This window comes from Marmota monax, unplaced genomic scaffold, assembly GCF_021218885.2.
Source record: "Marmota monax isolate L192 unplaced genomic scaffold, Marmota_monax_Labrador192_F-V1.1 WCK01_AAM20220418_F8-fsc00018, whole genome shotgun sequence".
Taxonomy (NCBI): domain Eukaryota; kingdom Metazoa; phylum Chordata; class Mammalia; order Rodentia; family Sciuridae; genus Marmota; species Marmota monax.
In genome coordinates this window covers 19,117,483-19,133,932 of record NW_026692201.1, presented here as the reverse complement: position 1 = coordinate 19,133,932, position 16,450 = coordinate 19,117,483, and the positions used below count along the sequence as shown (strand labels likewise).

General features: G+C 33.1%; 1 long non-coding RNA gene across 1 annotated transcript in view; it reads right to left on the bottom strand.

Moving 5' to 3' along the window:
- Window positions 1-16,450, bottom strand: part of LOC131423580 (uncharacterized) — a 126,111-nt gene that overhangs the window by 74,448 nt on the left and 35,213 nt on the right. The gene's annotated exons all lie outside the window — the stretch shown is intronic.

The following is a 16,450-nucleotide window of genomic DNA, read 5'->3' as shown; positions in this document are numbered from 1 at the left end:
ATTAAACAAAAACAGTAGAAAGAAAATAACTATCTTAACATGCCAGTTGGGCATAGTTATAAATATCAGGAAAAAGACACAATATGGAGGTAATATTTTCAATATACCACAGATGTCATTCTGCAAGTATTATAAATGATTTTAGAATTTCAAAATATCAGAGTTTCCATTAGAAAAATTACCTACAGAATAAATGTCCTTAGTAATGAAAGCAGTTATGATTATTTCACCTATTTCTTCTTAGGGGAAAACAAATAAACAAACAAAAATAAACAAGCTATTACCAGATAATTCTCTCCTAATAAATGTTTTGAAAAGTTAGGAAGAGATTTAAATTAATTGTACTTACTGACTCTATGCTATATGCAAAATTTCCTCTTTTGAGTATCAGGGGGCAAAATTCTTACTCAGAAAAATTTGAAAGGAGGAAAAGCATATATTGAAACTCTTAAATTACAGTTTATAGAGTTCATAAATTACATGATAAAAATTTATTAATTAAAACAAGATGCCAGACTTTATAAAAGAAATAGTTGTACTACAAATTAAAATTTTAAATATGATAGTTCCATGGTCTTTTTTAAAAACCAAAATGAGAAAGGGGCTACTTAACTTCATTAATTGTAATCCATTCAAAAAGATAACTACATTCAGAATCCACTAGTTGAATATGAGATGATAGCTAGCATTTTATGGTATTAATGGTTTATAATAAATATGTTTTCCATATGCAACATAATTTATATGAATAACACTAAGCAAAATGAATAGCAAAGTATTTTTGACTTCTATAGAATAGTTAGTGTTCTTTTTAAAAAAATAGCACTGAAGAACACACAAATATGAAAATTTCACATTAAAGTAGCATGAATTCATTTGTTCAGGAGAAAGTAGAGTTACAGCTGATTTTAATGATGAGCTTTAGTGCATTGCTTGCACAACAGCACATGTCTTTGATAATATCAAACTCAGAGATAAATCATTTTAAACAGCAAAGGCAGCAATTATAAAAGGATGTCAGGTTACAAAAACGGAACAATTAGACAAAAATTTTAGGAGGGCATGATTTCAGTGTAGTTATGTTTTTTTTTTTTTTTCTATTTCTGTTATAACTTTTTTATAGTAAAATATTTTAATCTCTCTCTGGTCTCCTTAGTATAACTAAATCATCCTACCAGATATGCAAAATAAAGCCACCCTAGTCATTTTGAAATTGTGAAAAAGAAGGAGGTAATAATGTGTTATGTTCAACTCTACTGCTCCAATTCATTTCAATGAGAATCAGTCAATAAAAAGTCCCTGTTTCAGCAAAGGCGGGAGAAGAAACAAAAGGACTTAATGAAATGATCTGTTTACAAAATGCTAAGTGAGGGTTCTATGAGAAAACAGATTAAATCCCATTTTGGTTTCCTACTGCAATTTAGGAAGTCTCATATGCTCCCAGTTTTTGCTTGTCATTTTTTTTTTCTTTTTTGGTAAATGGACTGAGACATGTGGTCTTTTTTTTTTTTTCTTCTTGTCTTAATGTTAACTTTTTTTTTAAAGCTATTTAACTTTCTTTCTTTTCAACTTTGCTACAGTATTTCTAACTAGACCAGAAGAGATAAATCAGTGCCTGAACTGTAACCTTACACTTACATACTTGTTAAATGACTTTTTTACAGTCTGTTATTGCTAGAAATTGGATTGCTTTTAAACTAATGCTGTCTGGCAGGCAAAAGTGAGTGAAACCGCAAAGCCTGGAGGAACACTAATTACTTGTTTTAATTAGCAGCAACTTTCACTAGAGTATAATCTCCCTACAGGCCACTTTTCCGTAGGTGTGGAAAAAAATCTTGTAGGAACAAACTGATAATCTCTTACTTGCCCCTAAATGAGAGCAGAACTCTGATTCTAGTGTAGACATATCATTCTGAACAAGCCTCTAAACCCTCAGGGAACAGGGCCTACTAGGCTAGGCTACCCAATTCAAAGATCTTTAGCAATCAGTTACACAATAGAGCCCCTTATTTTATGCTGCTACATTATAAAAGTGGTCCTTTTGTTACATTTCCATCCTTAAAAGGGTCTTAATCCCTTTCTTTTCAGACCAGTCTATGGCAAATTCCACTGGGACATCCCATTCGCCACAAGGACTGAAATGACCTACTCCGAAAGCAGCATGTGAAGCTTTGAGCCTTTTCTCCCCCTGCCACTCTCCAGAGAACATTAAATCGTACTTTTCATTCCCCTCACCATAGGGGGAACCCCCTTAATGATGACAGAGAAAGAAAAATTCCACCACACTGTCCTATGATACCATTCTGCTGTCAAGCAGGCGTTTCCCTGGTCAGAGAATCAAACATGGCTTCCAGCAGGTGGATGTTGCTGAAGGTCACAGACAGCAAAATGCAGGGGTTACACATGGAGGAAGCGCAGGTTCCCACAGCAAATTAAGTCATCTGTGAAGCTTTCTCATTTCCCAGAGCCTAAATTTATGACTACTTTTAAGGGTCATTCTTGTTTCCAGGCACATGGGCTTTATTGAAAGTATTCAAAATTTTGGAAGAGCAGTGTTATCCCAATTGAAAGCACATATATGAGCCACGTGTTTAATAGAAAAAGGTGAAATTTTCAAATGTGTTTATGTAATTCTTTTATTACTGATTAAAGAGATAAATTCTTGAGTAAGTAAAAATTTCAAAAACAAAAGCTAAGTAATAGATTGAACATGGGCATATTTGAAAAGTCAAGGTGGAGGTATGGGAAATAATAAAATTTTTTTTGATATGAGAAAATTATTCTAACTTTTATATCAAAGGGAGTAACTGAAAACTCCACAATCTTATAATTGTATAATGCTATTATGAATCTTGATTACTATTATTTGTATTCCTATAGAACTCGAAATATGTTTTTCATTTAAAAAACTGAAACCTGCAAAACATTTTTTGTTTTTGCTTTTTATGATTAAAAAGTCATATGTTTTTAGATTTTATTTTTATTATTCATTGGTGCATCATACATAATACTGGGATTTGTTGTTAAATTCTGGCACATGCACAACATATAGCAGTCTAATTTGGTCAGTTTTGTTCTCTAGTATCTCCCCTTTGCCTCCCCTCCTTCCTACACCTGGTTCTCATAAACAATTCTTTTTGTAAAACAAAAAATTATGGACTAGTATGCTAGTAATTTTCACTATATACAATGATCTGTAATTTAAGCAAAATTAAAAATGAAGTTTTCTGGCTAGGTGTAGTAGTGCATACCCATAATTCCAGCACCTCGGGAAGCTGAGGCAGGAGGATGAAGAGTTCAAAGCCAGCCTCAGCAAAAATGAGGCACTAAGCAACTCAGTTTCTAAATAAAATACAAAATAGGTCTGAGGATGTGGCTTAGTGGTCAAGAGACCCTGAGGTCAATCCCTAGTACTTCCCCTGCCCCCCAAAAAGAGAAATTTTCTTATAGATTTAACCAGTATTTTTTTATTTAAAATACCTTTTAAATAATACTATAGTTTATACTTAAATTAATGAATAGGATCTCTTCTGTTTTACACAAATGATTCAGACAATGTGTATAAACCTTCATAAATATTGGCATTTCCACATGATATTATTTTAAGTATTTCCCTGACTCGATTATGGATTATGGTATTTATCAAAAAAAAAAAAATAGAAATTTGTTGAATTTTGGAATTTTCTTGATGAAAAGCTTAGGGGTAGCATTAATTAAAAGTCCTCTATCCCTTTCCTTTACTAACACAATATCTATTTAAAATGTACTATATGTATAGCATTTCATACACATATATGTAATATATATGCCATGCATCATAGAAAAGTATTTTATATACATGATTTCATAGGGTAATACCATATAAATATTCATTTATCTCACATTTTTAATATTATGAATTATATAAAGTTCCAGAAAATTAAAGCCAAATTTAAGATACGGATTCTTCTATTTCTGTATTATGCAAGTGGTATTATTTGCCCATGTTTGATTACTTGAAAGATTATGGGGAAAAATCTATCTGAAATCTTTTTGACATTCCTTTGTTATTACAGTTATGCTTTTCTCCAAGAACTTTATCTTAGATTGCATAAGGTACCTTTGGTTACTGTTTTGTGGAAAGTGAAAATTTACAAAATTGCTGAATCCTTGGATTGAGGTTTTGCCAGTGGCAGGATTGTTGTTAGGTCATGACTAGACTCTGGCTTGCTAGAGAGCTAGAAACGCAATGCATGAGATAGCAAAAAGAGCCCGAGGTAGAAAAATTAAATATCCAGACTAAGAAATAGTTGAAAGGACTTTTAGGAACAAGGGGTATTGCAGGAGAGGAGAATGGATGATAGTGGGGCTGCCCCTACTCATTGTTTCCCTTCACAGTATTGCTCAGATGAACCTGCATTGCTCCATGAATGAACAGAACATCTCTCCAACAGGCCTAATAACCTCGTCTGTTAATAGCCACTTTAATTTAAATGATCAAACCTAAATATTTAGAGGTATTTAGAGCTTTTTTTGTATTAGTTAGTGACAACCTACCTGTAATTCTTTGTTTTTCTCTAAGTTCTCTTTCCTTAGTACTTTCTACAAAACACATTATGAAATCTATGGTAAATGTTATAGCTGAGACTTGGATGCTATTTAATTGAAGAAAAGTAGTTTGTTTTGTAGAAATAAACTGTATACAGAACATGCACATCAAGTGAGATAGGAACTCCAACACAACTTATTTCTATTTTCACATTTTAATTTCTATGCTGAATATCTTTCTGAGTATCATTTTATTTCCTTTGCTTTAATGTGGGAAAAGGAAATCCATGCTTGAAGAGGTGTCTTTCATAATATGTATAACAGGAGACTGGAGTGACCATGTTTAAGTTGGAAAAAAAGAAACACAGTTCCCCCCACCTACACACACTAAATATCAAGGTATTTGTGTTTTATAATCTTGAAGATTCTCTAGGTAGTTGTCTTGATGGGAAATAAAACTTGAATGTCCAGGAGGGATTCAACCACAATATCCAAGTGTCATTTAAATTCCATTATTAACTTTTTCAGTATTGTGACTGGTGATTAGCCTCTAAGGGAAACACTATTAATAAAAATGATTGAATTTAATTACTGAAAATCCAAGCATAAAATAAAAGCATATTTTATCATTACTTGTGAGTTAATACATATGTTATACAGCTGATAACTTATTGGATAAGGCTTCTTTCATATGTTTTTCTTCTGAAATGAGAAGTGATAAAACTATAAAGGATATTAGTAATTAATATCTTATAACACTTATTTTTGGTACAAAACACCTTCACAATTATGTGTATGGCAAGACTGTGAATGTGTAAATATACTTACCATTTTGGTTGTTTGATTATTCTTATCTTTGAAGAGAATTTGCCTCTGACTTTAAAATATAAATACCAAACACAGATAATTTTATACTTGAGAAGATATGGTAATATAAATCAATACTTTAGTTATAAATAATAACAATTTTATCAGGACTTAATATGAATTCTGACTACACAGATGTGTTCAATTTGTGATCATTAATCAAGCTCAAATTTATTGTTTGTGCCTTTTTCAATATGTATGCTTTATTTCAATATTTTAAATAATTCCAAGAATCATAGAATTCCAAAACTTACTTTAGAAATTGTTTAGTACAAATTTCCCAACAGATGATTCTTTTTGAATGGACAATTTTATGCTCAGATCTAGTGTTAAAAGGGTCAAATGCTCTGACCCCTTATATAGCCATCTTTAAAAATAGTACAAATGATAAACATAAGAAAACAGAAAAACAATATGCAAATATAATCATAGAACATTATTAAAATGCAGTAAGGGATAGTGAGTTTCATGAGACAAGTGTGCTTATCTATAAGGTCTCAAAATAGAGAGTAAAATTAAACATATCCTTAAGTTTGTTAATTGATCTGATTGAAATATAAAGAATCATGGAGTGTATTTGATAAATGCTTGTTGTGGTCAGTTATTGCTGTAAGGGTTATAACTTAATAATCACATATCTTTTACACAACTGTCTTATGAAATAGTTATTATTGTTCTCATTTTACAGGTAGAGAAATTAAACTAAAAAGAAGGTTTGGAAGTGTTGAAGAATTAATTTGAGTAAGACAGTTTGATTCTTGAATGGATGTTTTATTCACTATTTGAGACTAAACCACTCTGTGTGTTTTCTGAAAGCCCCTAGAATGTGTATCTTAATGTATAACTAGCCCCTCCAGGTGAATTATATATAGCACATAAACTGAACAATTCTGGATTTTAAAATGTTTGTTTCCATCTTGTTAATTTGGAACTTGAATTGGATTTCTACACAGAAATGCTATTATAAATACAGTTTGTATTTAAAAAAAAAAACAAACCTCTAACCAACAGTTTGGGTTTTCTCTGCTAAACTTATGGATCAAACTTACTGTGCTTTGTTGTACAAAGTTCTTGTTATTTAATATCTGTTCATTGAGTGTATATTTATTGTGCATGCTCATTCACTGCATGTGACATGAAAATATTGCACCATGATTACTAGGCATGCATAGTTGAGCAGAAGTAAATTGAATTATAGAATGTATTCTGATAAATCATAAGGTAATTTTCTATGAATTTATAGTATTTGAGGGATACAGTGGGAAAATAAATTTGTTCTGACTTAAAGACTTAGGGAATACTTCAAATTACAATTGTCTATATTTCATCTGGATTGTTTATTAATCTGGATTATAAGATTAAAAATATAATCAGGAGTCTAAAAGATGAATAGAATTTGATGAGTAGACAGGAGGAGAAGAGATGCTCTTTCTCTAATGTTCCAGATATCCATGTAGGAATAATGTACACTCTGTGGAATACATTTTCCCCCTAAACTGTACTTATTATAGAACAAGTTTCCATTTTTCTCATATACTCCTTAAGAGTATTGGTATGATTCTTGTTCTCCTAGAGCTCAATTAACATCATATTTGAAAATGTGAATATTATGGAATTTTTAAACTATGGATGCAAATTATTTAAAACTTATTAATAGGGCGATTGGTCAATTTCCCCTCTCATTTAATCGAGGTAGCCTTCCAACTATGAACAATATAGTTACTAGAAATGACACTATAGGGATTCTAAGGCTAATTCATAAAATGTCAAGATGTTTTCTCCTCTGTCCTAGAATACTTGTTCATGGAGCCTTGAGCTTCTATGTAAAAAGTCTGATCAACAACACTTTTAGTTCATGTTGATCCATGATAAAGATGATCCAGTCAAGATTCCCAGTTCTAAGCCCTGCCTTCCATATTTCCATTCATTCTGAACATGGTTCTGAATATGTAAGTAGAGCCATTTTGGATTTTATACACCAGCCCATCCATCAACTGAATAATATTAACATGTTCTTGCCATTTATGCCACATTTTAAAAAATGGAATCACTTAGCCATTCTCCATCCAAATTATTAATTCACAGAATCAAGAGGAATAATAAAATGGTGATTGTTGTTAAGCTACTAAATTATGAGATAATTCATTATACATCATTACATACCTGGAACAAATATGTTCAAAAGTTTCTGATACATGTCAAAATATTTGATTCTATAGATCTTACTATAACATTACTTCTCTTTCTTTCACTACATTAAATGAATGAATATAAGCTGGAATAGGATAAGTGCTTTTCATTAAATAACTGAACACATACAATAACAGTATTATAATAAATTTTGATAAATGATATGAACTAAATTAAGAGAAAATTATGAAAAATAAACGTTAGGATTATCTACTCTAGATGAACTGCACAAGGCAAACGTCTCTTCAGAAGTAAAATTTAAGTCAGAACAGAATAAAGGAAGAAGCAGGGAAGGGAAGATTAAAAGGTTAAACTTTTCAGGAAAAAAAAAGAAGCTATATAATCAGTTCCTGAAATAGGAAAGAGCTAAGAATATTCTAGAATTTGAGAGAGGGAAAAGAAAAGCAAAAACAACCTCTATAACTGAAGCAAAAAAAGAAAATCAGACAATAACTTAAAATTTATTTAGAGATGTGGCTCAGTAGCCATAATATGCAGAAAAATTCCTATTAAATATTTTGAATTTAATTCCAAAACCAATGGAAACCCATGTGAAATGCTCTACAGCATTAAGTGTAAGTTATTATTGTTTCTATTTACATGTAGAATATTCATCAGATCTCATTGCACTAAAACATTGTGTTTATGATATTTATAATTGTAAAACAGCATATTTTTATCTTTTCTTTGTGGGAATTAATTTAAATTCATACCTGCAAAAACAAAGCATGTTCTCAGCAGAAAAAAAAGAAAAGAAAAAGAAAATAGTGACATTTCCTCCCACAACTCGTCCCAAATATTTAATTCTTCTAGGCAGTGTCTAAAAGTTATAGTGCAACAAAGAGTTAAGCAGAGAAAGAAAAAGTACTCAAGTGGAATACAGAGTTGAGGTTCCATCTGTTCCCAGCGTTGGAAAAAAATGCATTTCCAACTATCTTAATGAGGATGGAAACAATACTTCCCATGGCAGTTGTAAGCCTTAAGCAAAATAATCCATATATTTCACTCATGACATGGGGTGCATAGAGTGAAGTTTCAATAACTGTGACTATTGTTACATTTGAGATCCAAACTTTAACTGGGCAACTTTTCTCCTGAATTGATGTAAAGGATGTTTGCATAATGAGTATTCATAGTTTAAGTATTTCTTATTGGTGACAATCATTTAGTTAGGATAACTCTTCTATTGTAAGTTATACGCAATATACATGACTGTCACAGAATGGAATAATTATTTTAGAGGCAAGGTAGCTAACTAATTTTACAAATGAGCCCAAATTATAAACCAAGACCAAAAATGTTATTGCTTTAAAGAAGTTTTTGTTTACTCACATATAGTACAGTGTTATCACTTGGAATAATTTCATACAAATCTGGATACATAAATATAATCAAATAAGACTTAATGGGTGTAAGCTCATCTTTCTTCTTTTTCTTTCCCATCTGAACATGTTACTGGCCAGTTTTCTCTCTCACTGTTACCTCTCATCTCTGGTCAGGTACAGAAGCCCCAACAGAGGATTCCCAGGGAAAGGAAGAACTATGAGACAGAGGGAGCCTGGATCTCTGAATCTCCCCTGGAGATGCTCTAAGTCAAACACTGGTATTGAACTATGATCTGAGTAAGAAAGAGGCATCTTTCCCACTAAGCCACTCATTGAGATTTTTGGATTCTATGTTTTAGCAATTAGTGTTGCTTGATTAGTGGGAGCACATATATCAGATATACCCCCAGAAAATGCCACTTTCTCAAGAGATAAACATATTATTTCAAAAATCAATCACTAAATATTATCAAATTTCACTCCAAAGGAATTTCTCTATTTAATTGTCTATTCCTGTTAACACTATTCCTGTTAACCCACTGTGTCAGTGACTTGATTTCAGAATTCGGCATTGTCACTGACTCTATCTTGTTCCTGATATGTAACTGGTTGCCTTCTGAATTAAAGCTGGAATCCTCAAAGACTATCAAGCTAGCCCTTTCTCAGCTGATTTTGCAATTTGGACCTTGAGTCTCCTTTGATTACCATTATGAGATAATCCAGTCATGCTGTATTTGTTTCCCAAAATGTGTCCAGCATTTTGCTAAAAAAATTATTAGTCAGAGTCCAGTAAGGAGACAGAAACCACCCCAATAATTTGAACTAGAAAATTTAATATAAAGAACTTTGAAGTAGCAAATCAGACTTACAGAATACTCTAAGCCTAATTAAATGGCAAATGCAGAAAGCAGTTACTACGTCTAGGGCTAAGGTGGAATGAAGAAAAAGACACTAACAATTTAGAAGAGAAGTAGCCCCAGAGGATAAGAATCAGATCTTTGGGGAAAAAAATGATACACATGATCTTCTGGTGGCTGAGAATCCTGCTAAAGAGAAAAAAGCTCCTAGCTGAACCCCAAGAATGAACTCAAGAGGGGCTAAGAAACCTACTCAAGCATGGGGCAGAATGACTCTCAGCTTTAGAAATATCCCTCTAGTGACTGACAGACAGACTGCTAGAAAGTGTAGTCAAGCCAGACCTAGTCACTACAAAATGGTTACTAAATGATTGAAAAAAAATGTCTGTGGTGTAGGTGGACTGGTGCCAAAGAAAAGCATGTACTTTAATTTTACCTATATTATTCCAGTTTTTCCCAACAAGTCTAACATCAGATTAGCTAGCAAAAGAGAAAAATTTCCATGGTCCAAGTATAGTATTACAAAGAAGGGCAAAGAAAGGATTTGGAACTGAGAGGCAATAGATAACATGATAGCTGGCATAGGAAGTACAGAGTAACAATAAAGTCCTTATTTTCCATTAGCTCAGAAACTACTTAAGCTGAGATTTAAAAAAAAGTAAGTATTAATAATACATTTAGGTAAAGGGGAAGGTGGAAAAATATAAAACATACTTAGAAAATAGAGAAGATAACTTAATCCAGTATAAGGAAATGGAGGCAGAGCTGACACTTTGGCAGAGTTTCAAAGATGAGTAGGCATTAGCTAGATGGGTGAGAAAGAGAAAGCTTTCCAGATAGAAGAAATAGCAGGGCAAAAGTTAAGAGTGAGCCAGAGCATTACTCATATGATGAATTGCAAGTTGTATAAATTGCAAAATATAACAGAAAGTAATCCTAGTAGATAATGTTAGGGTACATTACTACATATTTTTTTAAAAGAGAGAGAGAGAGAGAAAGACAGAATTTTTTTAATATTTATTTTTTAGTTTTCAGTGGACACAACATCTTTATTTTATTTTTTATGTGATGCTGAGGATCTAACCCAGCGCCCTGCGCATGCCAGGTGAGCGCGTTACCACTTGAGCCACATCCCCAGCCCATTACTACATATTTTTAAATGTTTTTAGGAGATTGGATTTTATACTGAAAACATTGGAGTAACTGAAGAGTTAGAAAAAGTTGGGGGAAATACAATACCAAAATATCCATTGTAAGGGTGAATTTTATGCTAATTCTCTAAGGATTGGTCTCTCCGTTTATTGATGAAGCCAAGATACAAATAATAGTACTTGGTAATAATATATGCTCAGAACTATGTTCTGAATAAATAAATGCCTGAGGGTTAATTTTGAAGATGGTGAAAAACTTGAGTTAGAAGTGACTGAATACTCAATTGTGGAAATTTAGGAGGTGGATGAACGCAAATTTCTAGCTCAAAAAGGAGTTCTACAAAAAAACTTACCATTTGGATTGCCAAGATATAGGCAGAATTTGAAGCCTTGAGTCCAGATGAAATCACTTAATTAAAGTATAAATGTAATTACATGAAAGAGGTTCATGGCAGAACTTGGGAAACATCAATAGTGAAGATCAGAGTCAAGAAAAAAATTCAGAAACAAGAATTTGAAAGGATGTGTGAAGAAGAAAAAGAGGAAGGAAAAGATTAAGAAAGCAGCAGTGACCAATGGTGTCAAATGGAGCATAACCACTGAGTAAGATATAAAAGCAATTTTATTGTATTTTAACTGGTCTTTCTTTCCTGTACCTATAAAATAGTCTATAGAGTCTTCTCTCTGTTGAGTCCTGTCAATGTCTATTCCTAACTGTTAAATTTCTTCTTTAAAATCTTTCACAAATTCCCCTCAAATCAACTGCCTTCAAATCAATTTCAGGAAGAGCAACCACCCCTGCCCTCAAGACTGGTGTGATATCTTCTTACCTTGACCAGAACTACATTTCACTTAGACTTACCACATTCAGGATTTGTATTAATACTTTTGCATTTTTCTTATCATATTGATAATCCCTTTCCACTATATTTTTTTCTGAGAATAGGAGCTATATCTCATTCTTTGCATCTTTGCAGATATAGCATGATGCTTAATTTTTTTCAAATTTTTTTTAGAGAGAGAGAGAGAGAGAGAGAGAGAGAGAGAATTTTAAAATATTTATTCTTTAGTTTTCATACAGACACATATCTTTGTTTGTATGTGGTGCTGAGATTCGAACCCGGGCCACACGCATGCCAGGCGAGCGTGCTACCGCTTGAGCCACATCCCCAGCCCCAATTCTTTTTTTTTTTTAAAGAGAGAGTGAGAGAGATAGAAAGAGAGAGAGAGAATTTTTTCTTTAATATTTATTTTTTAGTTCTTGGCGGACACAACATCTTTGTTTGTATGTGGTGCTGAGGATCGAACCCGGGCCGCACGCATGCCAGGCGAGCGCGCTACCGCTTGAGCCACATCCCCAGCCCCCAATTCTTAATTTAAAAAAAGATGTGTATTAAACACAAAATATTTTTAACATTGAACTAGATTTATTTTCCTGAAATTTTTTATTTACACTAAAATTTATAATTTAGGTAAGGACACCATTCTGTCTATTTGCTTGACTTAAAATACCTTTCCAAATTACTGGTAAAAATTAAAATCTAGAATTTAAAACCAAACTTATATGCTAGAAAAGACAATAAAATACTTGTCCACCTTGTAGATGAAAGGAAACTGATAAATATTTATTTTATTATGTTGGTTAGAATTGTTACGAGCCTCAGACATGGCTTCAGTTTTCATGGGAAGACTACTTACTGCATACTTTTAATTGTATGATTGAGAAAATTATATAGAAAGCAAGAGTGAGGGTTAAAGTAAAAGAGGGACAGAAAGTAGTAGGTGACAGAATTAAGATTTTGAATGAAACTGACAGGTTGAAATGATAGGTTAAAGTAAATGAGATGAAATTCAACAGTAAGAATTCTGGAGGATACATTATTATGGGGGAGGTAAAAAAGGTGAAAGAGCAGCTAGGATGGTTTTAAACGTTTCAGGAGAGAAGAAATGAGGACTTGAACTCCGCTAATGGGAATGGATATGAGTGACATGGAACATTTAGAATCTACATACCTTGACACATGAATGAATGCAAGGATAAGGTAGAAAGAATCAAATAGGACTTTGAATATTTGAGGCTGGATAACCCAGAGAAATGAAGACATTGATAGAGACAGAGGTCAGAAGGAGGACCTGGTTTGGGAGTCAGGTGGTGAAAGGAAACTGTTATTTTAACTTTGGGTATGCAAGTTCTTCAGGTGAAGATAAATCCATCTCCTTTCTGAAAATCAGGACAATGTTGATTCATTCCATATTAGGAAGATCATAAACTCCATCATGATTTTTAAAACTACATAGCATAGAATAAGAATTTTGTGCCAACAAAAATAAAACAACAAAACAAAAACAGGGTACTTTATGTTCATCACCTTTCTTAATAGTCACCATTTGTCCAAAAAGTTTGTTGACACTGAGGAAACTCAAGCTGACAACTAGAAAAGACAACTTAAGATATCCAAAGGCATTTTTAAGACATACATGGAAATCACTAAAGTTCATATCAGATTCATTACAAACTTGCTCTCTTTTCACAACATTTCCACCTAACATAGAGAGTTTCTTACTCTATTTTCAGCTCATTGGACTTGATATGCGACTTTGTTTCCCATTTTGTCCCCATTTTGGCATTTTCTTATGTGCTAAAGCCATCTGTTCCTGGCCTTCTTGCTTAGGAGGAGCTCTGGCACATGGGACTAAAAATATGAGTTTGACTCATCAGGCTAACTGAGCTGGCCTTACCCCAGCCGCATGTGGAAAAGACCCAGCCGCGTGTGGAAAAGATCTTGGATATCATCTGACAGGTGTCTTCTGGGCTTTCTAGGACTGTTTGAACTACATATTGGTGGATGTGTGGGAGTTTCCTGAGTCAAGAAGATAGGAAAGCTCTTCCAGAGAGTAGAAACAGCTTCTGTCAAGCACCATGCAAGGAAAACACAGAAGGTAGTTTAATCTCTTAATAATGTTTGACATCTAAGTATGAAGAATTTTTACACTGGAGGGTGAAGATAAAGAACAAGGGATGGTTGCCAGGTACCACAGTGCACACCTATAATCCAAATTACCCAGTATGCAGAGGCAGGAGGACTGCAAGCTCTAGGCCAGTCTCAGCAACTTAACACGACTCTGCCTCAAAATTTAAAAAAAATTAAAAAGGGGTGTGGTGTTCTGGGGATGTAGCTCAGTGGTAGAGTGCCCATGAGTTCCATCCCCAGTACTGCACATACACAAAAAGAATTAGACACAGACAGTTCTGTGTTTCACCTTTTTTTTCTCTCCAAATTTCTTGCTCTTAATCATAGAAGTCTATGACATTATTTTTTACTTGTAAATCTGAACCCATAAAACCAATATCTAAAATATCTTAAGATATTCCTTCTGTATTTATTCATGCATTGTTTCACTTAGTCATTCTGTTCTTAAAAATCATTTTCGGGGGGAAGGCAGGACTGAAGGGGGTTCTTGATATCAGGTTATGTGCACAATTTCCCCTAAGTTTTCAATAAATGCTTTCCTAAAAATGTAAGGTAACTGTCCTCTAAGAATCTCCACTAAACCATTTTTATACATTTATGAACTCCTAGATGACATAAGGTAGAAACAGTGTTTGCTCAATATTATTTTTCCTTTATTTTCTGAGTGATAAATGTCAGAATTTATACCAGGACACATTCTGCATATTTCATGTATGCAGAAAGTGTTCTTAAAGGAGGGTGACATGAAGTTCCTCCTGTAATGAGGCTGCAGTGACTGGTGCTTTAGCAGCCATCTTGAACTAGGCTGTAGAGGTCCCCACCAGAAATATGGTAGCAATGAAGAAAATGGCAAAAGTTCAGGCCAACAGACAGTGCAGCGTTATGCCAAAAATTGTTACACAGATGGACTTACACATGCTACACAACAATCTTATGATGTAAGGATCTCAGTTTTCTCATCTCTAAGTAGTATTTAAAGGCAAGGATCACGAAGCACATTTCCTAGGCTAGTGTTTCAATTCTGCATTTTACAATATGCACCTTACTTAGGGAGTAATGTGTTAAGAATAATGTCTGGACATGAGAAGCATTCATTAAATGTTAGCTAGTCTTACTTCTGAGTATTTATTACAAATTGCTCTCCACGCTTCCAATTAACAATTTCCATTAAAGTAATTTTTAGTTAGTGATTATAAATCTATTTACAGATGTAGAAATAGAGGCATAAAGAGATGAAATCACTTGCCAAAGATTAAATAACTTGGAAGTGGTGAAGTTGCACTCAAAATCCATGCTCTTAACCTATTCTGCTCTGTTGTGAGTTAAAAGGTGAGAGAGCCTGGGTCTGCACAAATTTCTAATATTGTTACAGTAAGCATGTAGAGCTGACTTCTGAATTTTTACAGCAAAGAATCAAATAGCATGCACTAAACCAGATAATTTGGATTTTTTGTTGTACGTAACTAACCTTAATTCTCACTACACATATGTATTAATTTCAAACAAGATTGTGGCCACTTCTAGATTATTAAACAGGTCTTCCTTATAGATCAAAGTGAAGTTCAAATTAATAGTTTTCATGGCCCTTTCTACCCTTTGTGAGATAAAATCATTAGCAACCTTAGTGAAGATACTCTCAGGAAGTTTGAGTTTTAATGGAGTTGATGTTCACACAGGTATATTTGTAGATGAAGGCCTAGGCCGCTATCAGTATTTTCACCCAGGTCCAGGATATCACCTCTATCAGGAAATCATCATTCACATTCTCTGTATGCTCAGGTATTCAGAAGGATACTTCCCATAGGACAGCAGAACAGTTTCTTTTGTTTTTATTTTCAACTGGTCTCAAGCAGGCTTCTGTCTTTATTCTCATGAATTTCATTAGAAATACATGACTAACTGGTTTATTTTTTAAAGCTTCTTATTGCTAAGCTCATCCTTATATAACCAAGATATTTTGAAAAACCATGGATCTCTTTATTTAACATCCACCCTTATTTCTTTAATTCTGCTAGCTAATGAAAATAAATTTTAATTTGAGTTTTACTTTTAAATTTTAGGTGTCATGACCTGCCAACAATTGTTTAGTATAAAATAACACATGTAAAATATCGGTCAAAATAATGAACAAATTACTAAAACTTAAACCTACAAATTAGGAAATCCAATATAATAGAATCTATTAGTGTATTTGCTTGATCATGCTATCAGATCATGATATTTAGCAGTAGAGCGGACATTAATCTATAATTTTTATAATTTTAGACAATTTCAGTGGTATGCTTAAATACCAACATTCACATTAACACATTTTAATAATGTGTTTTTTAATTTATTTTTTATAGGTTTTCCTCGGATATGAGATCTGGGAAATTTAAAATCAGTAGTGGTACTTGAGGAAAAAAAAAGAAAAGGAATATTATGTGGTATGAATTTTCATCAGAATAACCAAATAGAATATCTTTTGAAAATTGGTCCTTTTTTTTTTTGTCTCCTGCACAGTCAGTCACAAGGATGATTTGATTTAAACAAGAGTCTTCTCAGATATACTCTGAGGTGTA